This window comes from Chroicocephalus ridibundus, chromosome 15, assembly GCF_963924245.1.
Source record: "Chroicocephalus ridibundus chromosome 15, bChrRid1.1, whole genome shotgun sequence".
NCBI classification, from domain to species: Eukaryota; Metazoa; Chordata; class Aves; order Charadriiformes; family Laridae; genus Chroicocephalus; species Chroicocephalus ridibundus.
This window is the reverse complement of record NC_086298.1, coordinates 7,241,123-7,251,090: the sequence shown is the minus strand read 5'-3', so window position 1 is coordinate 7,251,090 and position 9,968 is coordinate 7,241,123. Positions and strand designations below refer to the sequence as shown.

The 9,968-nt window shown below is 43.3% G+C and overlaps 1 protein-coding gene across 7 annotated transcripts in view; it reads left to right on the top strand.

The window, feature by feature from the left end:
- Positions 1–9,968, top strand: part of RALGPS1 (Ral GEF with PH domain and SH3 binding motif 1) — a 119,899-nt gene continuing 109,931 nt past the window's right edge. For all 7 annotated transcript variants that reach the window (XM_063352688.1, XM_063352692.1, XM_063352690.1 and 4 more), the window contains exons 1-2: positions 1–155; positions 4,156–4,276. The gene's annotated coding sequence lies outside the window, so the exon portion shown is untranslated. The remainder of the gene's footprint in view (positions 156–4,155; positions 4,277–9,968) is intronic.

The window sequence follows — 9,968 nt, the reverse complement described above, 5'->3', positions numbered from 1 at the left end:
CCCCTCCCCTCGGTCCCCCCGGCCGGGCCTGGGCCTCGTCCTCGGCGGCCGCGGCGGGCGGGGCTCGGTCCGGCGGGCGGCGGCGCTGGGGGCGCCCCTGCCCCGGTGCCGGCGGGGGCAGCCGCTGCGACGCTGGGGCCACCGTCCCCGGGCAGGTGAGGCGTGGATGAGCCCGGTGTGCCCGGCGGGGCAGGTGGCACCGGTCCCCCCGCCCGCCGGGCTGCGGGCCCCTCCGCCGCAGCCCTCCCCTCCGCCCCCGTCCCCGCTGCGGGCGGAGCTCTGCGGCGACGGGCCCGGCCGGAGCCCACCCTCGGGGCCGCGCCGCTCGTGGGGGTGTCCGCGCCGCCCGGCCCTCCGGAGCGGCGGCGAGCGCGGCGCGGGGCGCAGCCCGGCTCTGCCGGCGGCGGCGCTCGGGCCCGGCGCGGCCCGCGGGCAGGTGCGCGGGCTGAGGGGCCGTGTCCGCCGCGCCGCTCCCTGCGGGTCCCCGGGGCCGCCGCGCGGCCTTCCTGCGGCGGGTCCGGCAGGGTGGCTCCGGGATCGGCCCCTCGCCGCGGGCGGTGCGCGGGCAGCCGCCTAACGCGCTGGTGCGGGGCCGCGCAGCCCCGCGCCCGTCCCGGCTCGCGTTCGCCGTCCGTGCGGGTCCGCGGGGCGGGACGGCGCGCTCGTGGGACGCGGGTGACCGTTGCGGGACGTGCGCGGTGTGTCGGGTACCGGGCGCAGGCGAGAACCGCCGGGTTTGGCCACGGCCTACGCTGGAGTTTGGAATAAATTTGAAATCTATTAGCATATCACGGGAATGACTTTGTGCAGATGCTGTTAAGAACCTCGGTTGGCTGAGGTCTGTTTTCAGATCACTTCGGGTGATTTTTGGTCTGACTCCAGCAGGTTCTGTACGTCTGAGGTTTTGGCGTGTAGCAGAGAAGGAACCGTTGCTGAAATTCTCAGTTGTAGAACTGCAGCACGCCCGTTGTCTTTGCTCTCTTGTTTGGGACCCAAGAAAATGGAACATATGTAGGCACTTGTCTTATTTATTATTGAAAAAATATTAAATCTGGGTTGGTCCCTGTTACACTGTAGAAAGATATTCCTTGCCTTAAAGACCTTAGAGTTGGATGTAGCAATCTGTGCCTTTTGTGCCCAACAGATGCTTTCAAAGTGGGGTTTGGAAGCTGCCCTGCACAGATCATCAGGTTCTCCTGGTACAGCTGCAGTTATGTTCAGAGTACAAACAAATGTGACTGAAGCCGAAACACTTTAAATAAGAAATCAGGATGCAGTTCTGGAGCAAGAAAGCAGGAGGCTTCAATGGCTCTGTTATCTTTCAGGAAAAACATCCTGTGTTCATTTTGAGATAAATTTTTGAGGCCAACACACAAACAACTGGGTGAAATTTAAACATCTGTCACTAAAGACTGAAGATCAGGCTAAGTGATTTTAATGATCTCTTACAGCTTAAGTCGCTGTGAGTAGGAGTTTAGACACAATAGTGCTGTAACACAGAATCACAGAATATCCTGAGTTGGAACAGACCCACGAGGATCATCGAGTCCAACTCCTGACTCCACACAGGGCAATCTAAAAGTAAACCCATACATCTAAGCGTTGTCCAAATGCTTCTCAAACAACCGTGCAAAACTTAGACTAAGACGTTTAGGGTGGGATATGGATCAGTATGCTTCGGTATTCACAGGCTCTAGCTTGGACTGAATTGATGTCAAGGAAAACACACAGCTTTTAGAATAAGGAATGTCTGTAGTCATAGAATAATGTAAATTGGGAGGAATCACCACAAATAATCTAGTCCCAATCCCTACTCAAAGCAGGGCCAGTTTAGAGCAGGTTGCTCAGCGTCTCCCTGAGTTTTGAATTTCTCTGGGCAACTTGTTCCAACGCCTAAGCATTTTTGTTGTGAATATTTTTTTTCCTGATATGTGATTGGGGTTTACCTTCCTGTCACTTGTCTCTTTTGCCTCTTGTCTTTTCATTGCTTGCCTCGGAGAAAAGTCTGGTTTCATCTGCTCTGTAATTTCCCATTAGGCAGTTAAAGCCAGCAACAAGATCAGTCCCGAGCGTGGTCATTTTAAGATTAACAAATGCATTTCTCTCAGCCTCTCCTCTTGCATCTGAGCTTGCTCTTGTTTTTTGTCAATGAAAGACTAACTTTCAGTTGGCCTTTATGTCATTTATATTCTGTTTCCTGAGCAATATGCTAGATACAGTCTTCAGCCAGATTTGTTCTCTGAAACTACATTAGGCTTTCAAGAAAATTCTCTTATTTCAACAAACTAATGCTTGGTTTAATATTACTTTAATATCTTTAGGTTTATCTTCCAATTGCCATCTTCAAGTGACAAAAAAATGAGTAGTGGAAGGGTTTAGGTGTTGTTCTTTTACACCAATTAATGTTTCCAAATTTTAAATGTTGAATAAAAAATTCTAGAAATGGTATGTCAATGTAGACTCCACTCTTGTGTTTTAGCAAAGCGTAGCTGATCCTTTTACCAAAGGAAAGAAGACTGCTTAAATAACACAGTTAAATTATGCTGCTTTCGATTATTTTCTTTAATGACTACATCTGTTGATTTCATAAGCAGTCAGAAATAGATATTTAGAAGTATCACTCCTAAGTACAGGTATTTTTAACTAAGAAAGTAAACTAGTTTAAGTATGGAATGTTAGTCTCATAAGAAGTTGTTCCGTTATTTTGTGGCAAGATGCAGAGGTCTTCTTTAATGCAGAATTCCAAATATTGATGGATTTTTTCCAACAAGTGGCTGTTATTTTCCCTGTTTGTTAACCTCTTCATGGGCTTCTGTTTGCTGAGATCGGGTGTATCTCTTCCTGATAAATTCTTTCTGTCTTCCTAATTGATGTCTGTCTTCAGTACTAAATGACCTTTGATGATTAATAGCATGCGGGAGGTGGAGGAACAGGGAAAATTAATGCTGCCTAATTTAAAAGTTCAGATACACTGGAGACTGCCAGCACAGAGTTTGCAAAGGCAATTTTTTCAGATGTATCAAAATTTTACTTAGAAAGTTAGTTCTCGAAGCTGTTTGGAGTGAAAGAAGTAGACACAATGGGGCACGCACACAGGCACACACACAAAGCAAAAACTTAATTGCCAGGGAACAAATCTGACCGACGAAGCTAAGATGGGATGCGAACATGCGTTATGTCTGTAATTTTGGTTGAAATACCTAAGTGGATGCTAACTCATTCAGAACTTGTCATTTTGATTCTTTTAGGAACTAGGATCATTTGCTCATGCAGGGAGTGCCTGCTGTATGCGCGGAGTTTGGATGAGTTTGGGGTGTATGAAGAGAATATTACTTTTCCAGCAAAAGATATCTTTCTTTGATGCCCATAGGGACTAGTGTATTTAAAGACTAGAAGATACACATTTTTGTTAAGTGGTGGTTCCTTAACAATAGAAGAATAAAGTGGAGGCACGGTAGTAACACTGTGTGATCTGCAGTGATTTTTAACTTTATCAAAGGAACATGGGCAGGTCGGTTTCCACATGAAAGTATCTGTCTTTGAGATAATTTTCTTCTTATTTGATGTATAATTTTCTTTTCTGTTACAAAAGTTGGTATAAGGGGTGGGTTATGTCTAAATAGCACCGAAGGGAGTTACCTAAATAGTATTTTCTCAGGTTTGTTGCTGATCGTGTTTGGTGGAAGAACTGTGGCTTAATTTGCCGATACAGAGAAAGAAGTGTGATTGTATTTGGTTTTGAGTCCATTCTGCTTTGTTTAGTTCAGTCTTGAGGAAAAAGAAGTGAGAATGAGTAGCATTTACCATTGTGAAGCTCCTTAAAAGAAGTGATTAAAACCAGTAGGCAAACCCGTATCAGCTAGAAGGTTGTGTTGATAGAGTGAGGAAGAGTTACAGGTACATATTTGGAGAATATTTAGTTACGAAATTCCTAATATGTTACTTTTCCATCTGTGATGTATTCTTTAGTTCTTTTGAGTTTTGGAATTTGTCACATACCAATGAAAGTAGAATGGGGAACTAGCCATTGAAGCTGGGAGGGAGAGCTAAGAATAAAATACCAGAGTGCATGTTTCAAATGAGGAATGCACAGTTTGAGAAGAACTGAGTTATATCGTAAATGTCACCGTAACCCTATTTCCTGCTAATTTACAGGAATGTCATGCTTTTAAACAAGAGAGAAACCTGCTGAATAGCCAGAGCCAGACCCAACAATGGACTGATGGTGGTGTGCAGGAAAATGGGTTGATTGAGTGCAGAACTACCTTATTCTACTGTAAGTATCCAGCTGTAATTAAAGTAACAGGTATTTTCCTGTTTTCACTTACATTTGATACCAGAGGTTACAGAAGTGTCTGTCAGTTCTCTTCTGGCTAGAGAACCTAGAGTCGCGTTAGAGTCATGATAGTATTATACTGTAATACAGCAGGTATATATTTCTTTTCCTGTGACTGTTGTATTAAGATTCTTCTAAAGTATAACTCTCCTAGATGTGTATCTTGTCCTTCTAAGCTATGCAAGGCAGCAGACTTGCTTGAAGGGTAATGGCTTTTGAGGGAGAACTTCTGCTGGAGGGGGAGCTGCAGCTCTGTCTTGATGTGGATCAAGATGGTATTGGGTTCCTAACTTGTGGGGTTTTATTTATTATTTGTTCTTTGTTAAGGACAAGTATTGCTTTTGTGGTTACTGTTGCTAACCTAAAAGTATTTTTCACTTTGTTCCCTTCGACATTATGCAGCAGTGCTTTCTCCTCATTCTGTTTCTTAGAATTTGCTAAGATGGAGTTTGTGTTCTCGTTTCATTTATGTGAAGTAAGTGCCAGCTAACATAGGGTAAATATAGGTTTATATGGTTATAAAAGTTGATATTTTTTATTATTATTATTTTTGCATGAGCTGCATTTGTAAGGGTGACACCTGCAGAATGTCAACTGCATGTAGTCTGGATTAAGATAAAGTAATGTAGTGCATCACAGCAAAACTCCCCAGCTACGTTATGGGAAAGAAGTGGCCACTGAAATAGCAGTATAGTGTTCTTTCACTCTTCCAGGAAAGTAAGACCAGCAGTTGAAGGACATTACTTCTGAAAAAGTGTCAGTGGAAGACTAGATTGGAGAATCTGGTCCGATAGCCTGCTTGAATTGCTGTGTGTATTACAGTCAAGACGTCTTCACACAGTCATCTGTTTGGAATGAGGATTGTTTCTAGACCACTTCACTTTACACCAGTCTTCTGAGATGCATGGGGTAGATTTTTGTGCTAGATTTACTGTCAAAGTCTAGAGGAAGCCTGAGACAACTGAAATTGGTAGTCTGATGCTCTTGAGAAGTGTTTTAGCTAACTGAATAATTGTCTCTGGGACCTGTACGCATGAAATGTTCAGGTTCTTTCACCCAGTATTTGAAAATTTTGGAATGTGCATTTCTATATTATATCTACATTGGATTAGTTTTCAGTTTAGCACATGGGTAGCTGATGCTTTAATCTTGTTTTCAAACTTGACAGTACGACTATCAAGGCGTTAAAGGCTTTCTTTATCCAAAGGCTAAGATACGATACTTTAACCTCAGCAGGGTCCAAGACATGGCTTTGTTGTGCCAACATTCCCTCCCTCCTATAAACACACATCTTCATACCTCTGGGGAGATTGCTTTTTTTTTTCCTCCCATGTCTGCTACTGCCCTGAAAAGCTGCGAGTACCACGTACCTGCTAGTGCACCTGAGAGCCAGTTTGGAGAGGATGGAGCTTTTCTGAAGTTGATGCGTATGTGGCTTGTAAATGGCCAGCCATGTTGCATTCGGTGAACTGTAGGGATTCTGTCATATGGAATATAAATGTTCTGCTGAAATAGTTTTTCTGTCATCTAGGAGTATTTGGAAATCAGTAAAATTAAGCAGATTGAATTCTTGGTCTAGAGCGGCGGGAAATTATTTAGCTACCTAGATGACCAGCTCTAGTAAGTATACTGTTTAAAGCATTCATTGCTAAGTTTCCTGTATTAGATGTCGTGTTTTCCCCTTCTTTATAGTTACTTCCATTAACAGTGCTGTTCTTCCACACTTTTATTCTCAGCTTTTTTTTTTTCTTTTCTTTTAAAGGACAGACTTCTATAATTTGGGGCTGTGTATTGCTTATTCTTCATCTCTGAACTATTCCCACAGCACGCAGTTATTTACATGACAAAAGAATTATTTAATCTTTGTATTTAATATCTGTTGCAGACTTCCCGCCAGGTTGGCTTTGGACTATTCTTATTTTCTTTTTATTTTTTCATTTCCACTATGTAAGTTTGTGGGGGTTTTTCACTAGTCAGGGTTTCCACACTCCCCCCATTTCCCCGTCAGCGTTTTACTCTAGTACCATTTTTGAGATGATTTTTTATCTCGGTGGTTCTTGAGCAGCATCACTGACTTGTTTCTCTTTGTTTGGATTGAAAATTCCAGATAGCTTTTTGTGAAAATTCTAAACCTCTAGTGCCTTTGAACTTTGGTGTTCGGTCCATCCGACCTCCCTGACTCTTTTCTGGTGAGGCTGTTTTCCTTCTCTTGCGTTCTGGCTGTCCTGTCGTTAGACAGCTCCTTGCTCTGTAGCAGAGGCAGACCGATTCATCTTTTTTCCTTCACTGGTATGCTGTCACTTTCTTTGCTTTTTTTACATGGTCATATTCTCACATAAGTAATTTTCTTGCTGATCTTTCTGCCCTTCAGGATCTGTTTTTGGCATGTTTCTAGTTGCTACATAAATTCTTTCCCTTCTCGCGTGTGTTTCTTAATCCCCATCTGTACCTGTCCCTGGCTCATTTTCCTGACTTCAGATCCTCTCATGCATAAGAAAGTACACATACAAATAACTTTTGTCACATACCTACCTGGGTAAATGTTTTGCAGTTTCTGTTGTGTAGTTCTGGTTTTCCTTCCTCCTTCCGTCATCTCTGTCTCCTCAATAGGAGGTTCCTTCCTAGGTCCGAGGGTTTAAAGACGAATACAGGAATGTTCGACTCCTTCCTACAAACTTGCAGGCAAGGAACACAATCATCCATCCCTTGTTTGCTGGGCTTTAGTGTTTCTGTCAGTGTCTTTTTTTTGGCACAGGCTCTGTCTCGTTGCACCTCCTTGGAAGCAGCCCCCGCTGGTGCAGTGGCTGTAAGCCCTGTAGCCAGTAATGGGCTCTGAGCCGCTCCTGGACGCCTACCTTTTTCCTGAGTTCTCTACTACAGGAGCCTCAGATTTACAGTTGGCTTCTGGAACATGTTAACTGAAATAAGTAGATATTTACACTGTATAAAGTCTTCATTGTACTTAAACACTCTCAAAATAATAAACATCTCTGTTGCCTCAGTTTCTACATCATTTTTGATCTTTGTTTCCGTTTCCACTGGGACTCCTAACAGTCAAATTCTCTCGGTCGTCTAATCTCTCTCCTGTGCGGCAAGCATACTGATTCTGCTCGCTCACTCTTGCCTTCCTCCCCCAAAGAGAGTGAGTCGTCTTCTAATGGAACTGTAGTCCCCTTTGTCAAGGATATTCAGAATAGGCCTCATCAAATGCTCAAAAGTCCATTACCCAGCAATTTTCTAGTTGCCAGCCTAAAGGATTCAGACACGAAGAACTGGTTGGTTCTGGATAGCAACCATTACTTTGTTTGCTTAAATGAATAGTCATAAAAGCTTTTGCTTCTGTTTCCCAATTTACTTCTCGCTGTTTTTCCTAAGAAAGCAAGCTGTAGTATTTTTCGGAACTCAGAAGTGCTTGTGTCACAGAAGAGTAATCCTCTTCTGTTCTCTTGTATTGTTGTAGTCTCTGAGTCTGGCCGTTTCTTGTTTTATGCTATTTGCCCATGTCCTGATAGCTCTGTGTAACTTCCTGTTTTGTTTGTTGTTGTATTGTGCCTCACACAAAGACTCTTGCTCCTTGGTCAATGATGAAGGGTCTTGGGACTTTTGTAAATCGACCTCTGCTGTTAGTCCGAAGAAAAAGTGGGAAGGGGAGGAAAAGGGAGTTTGCTTCATTCGTCTTCAAATAAGGCACTCTTCACTTTTGTCTTTCCTTTTTCCCCCCTCCTTACTGGTTATTTGCTGGCTGCAGTGGTACTGTGGAAAAGCATGCAGGACTGCACCAGGAGGAGCATGCCTAGCAGGTTGTAGGGTGGGATCCATCCTCTTTACTCAGTCCTGGTGAGGCCGTGTCTGGAGCGCTGTGTCCAGTTCTGGGCTCCAGAGTTCAAGAAAGTTACGGACTTACTGGAATGAGTCCAACAAAGACCCCCGAAGATGATTAAGGGACTGGAGCATCTTTCGTGAGAGGAGAGGCTGAGAGAGCTGAGGCTGCGGAGCCTGGGGAAGAAGAGGCTCAGGGGAGGCGTCACCCGTGTGTAGAAATACCGCGGTAAGAGGATGGAAAGGGGATGGAGCCAGAATCTTTTCAGTGGTACCCAGTGAATGGAAGAGGCAACGGGCACAAATTAAAATCGAATGGAGTACATGGAAAACACGTGGAATTCCACCTAAATACAAGAAAACTCTTACTTCAGTGAGACTGGAACAGGTTGTGCAGAGAAGCTGCGTCATCCATGGAGATTGTCTAGCCCTGAGTAAATTCTGTTCTTCAGGATTTAGGACAGTACAGCGCAATGTAGCGTTGTCTTCTGAATGACTTCCCATCAACCAAGTTGTGACGCTTTGTTTCTTATTTATTTCCATTATTTTTCTGAGGGATGGCGTAAAACAGGTTCTCAGAGTAATTGCATAAAAACCCTGAAATCTAGAAAGCAATTTCTTCCATTTTCATTTCTTAAACTATCAAAGATGAGTACATATTCTTTTCTGAGTTACAATTGCATATTAAAATTTTTACGACACTTTGGAAACAGGCCTGTAATAAGTTAAGAATCGCTGCCACCTAGTGGAGCGTTGCAAACTTTGAAGTGTTCGAAAACTCGATTAAATAAGATTCGGAGAGGAGAGTCCACAGGTTTTTGTGGTTGACACGGAATGAGGCATTCCAAGTGGCAGCAAAGGATGCTAGATTTCTTTTTTTTTTTTTTTTTGGAGTAGCTTGTAGTCATTATTCTTCATTTAAGAAATGCAACTTTATTTTTTTCTTCTCCATTTATAGTAAAACCTTTGAGATGCTCCTGCTGACTTCAAACGTTTGAATAAAAAAAAACCACTTGATGGAAGACACAGAAGCTGCAAAGGCTGTTATGCTTTTGTGGCAAATATTGCAAATACTAGTCCTCACTAGTTCCTCTCTATCATATATTGTTTATATACTATTTCAAAATATGTTAATCATGTTCAGTGTGACAGACAGGGTGTCTTCTAATCTTGAGACTGGTGCTAAATATGAAACTTCAGCTAGTTTTGCAGAGGAATTTTAATGAGAATGCAGTGTTTGACAAGAAATTACTGCTTCAGTTCAGAGGCATTTCTGTCTGTTTCACAGTGAAAACGGAAAGCTCGGTTTGCAGAAACAGAAAATAGGTTCCAGATGCTAATAACTTACCGTGATGCGGCTTTTCTCTAACTCGGGGAGGAGTATCTGCAACACTGTGGTGCGGGACTGTCACACCAGGCAGGCTAAAAGAGCCCTTAAGTCACGGTGCCATTTCCCAGCAAATCCGTGTTTGTATGACAAATTAACAAGCTTTACTGGTTCCCATTTCCTTGTGGATGTTTACTGCAGAGTCTGAGCTTCGCAGTGACAATTTCATGTTATCGGTGCTGGTGGCACTTGCCAAGTATAGCTGTGTACTGTTGCTAGTACTTTCTGTTGCTCAAGAAAGTGATTTTCAGCTTTCATTGCTGTGTGTCCTATATTAATTAATAGATCATGAAAACAGGAGAGGACTCTGGTACTAATCACTGGTGTCTTCTATACTGTATGTCATAAAACTTACTCAGATTCTTATTCAGTCTTGTTGTAGGAGGTTGTTTTGCGTTTTTATTTAAATAAATAATTAAATAAATT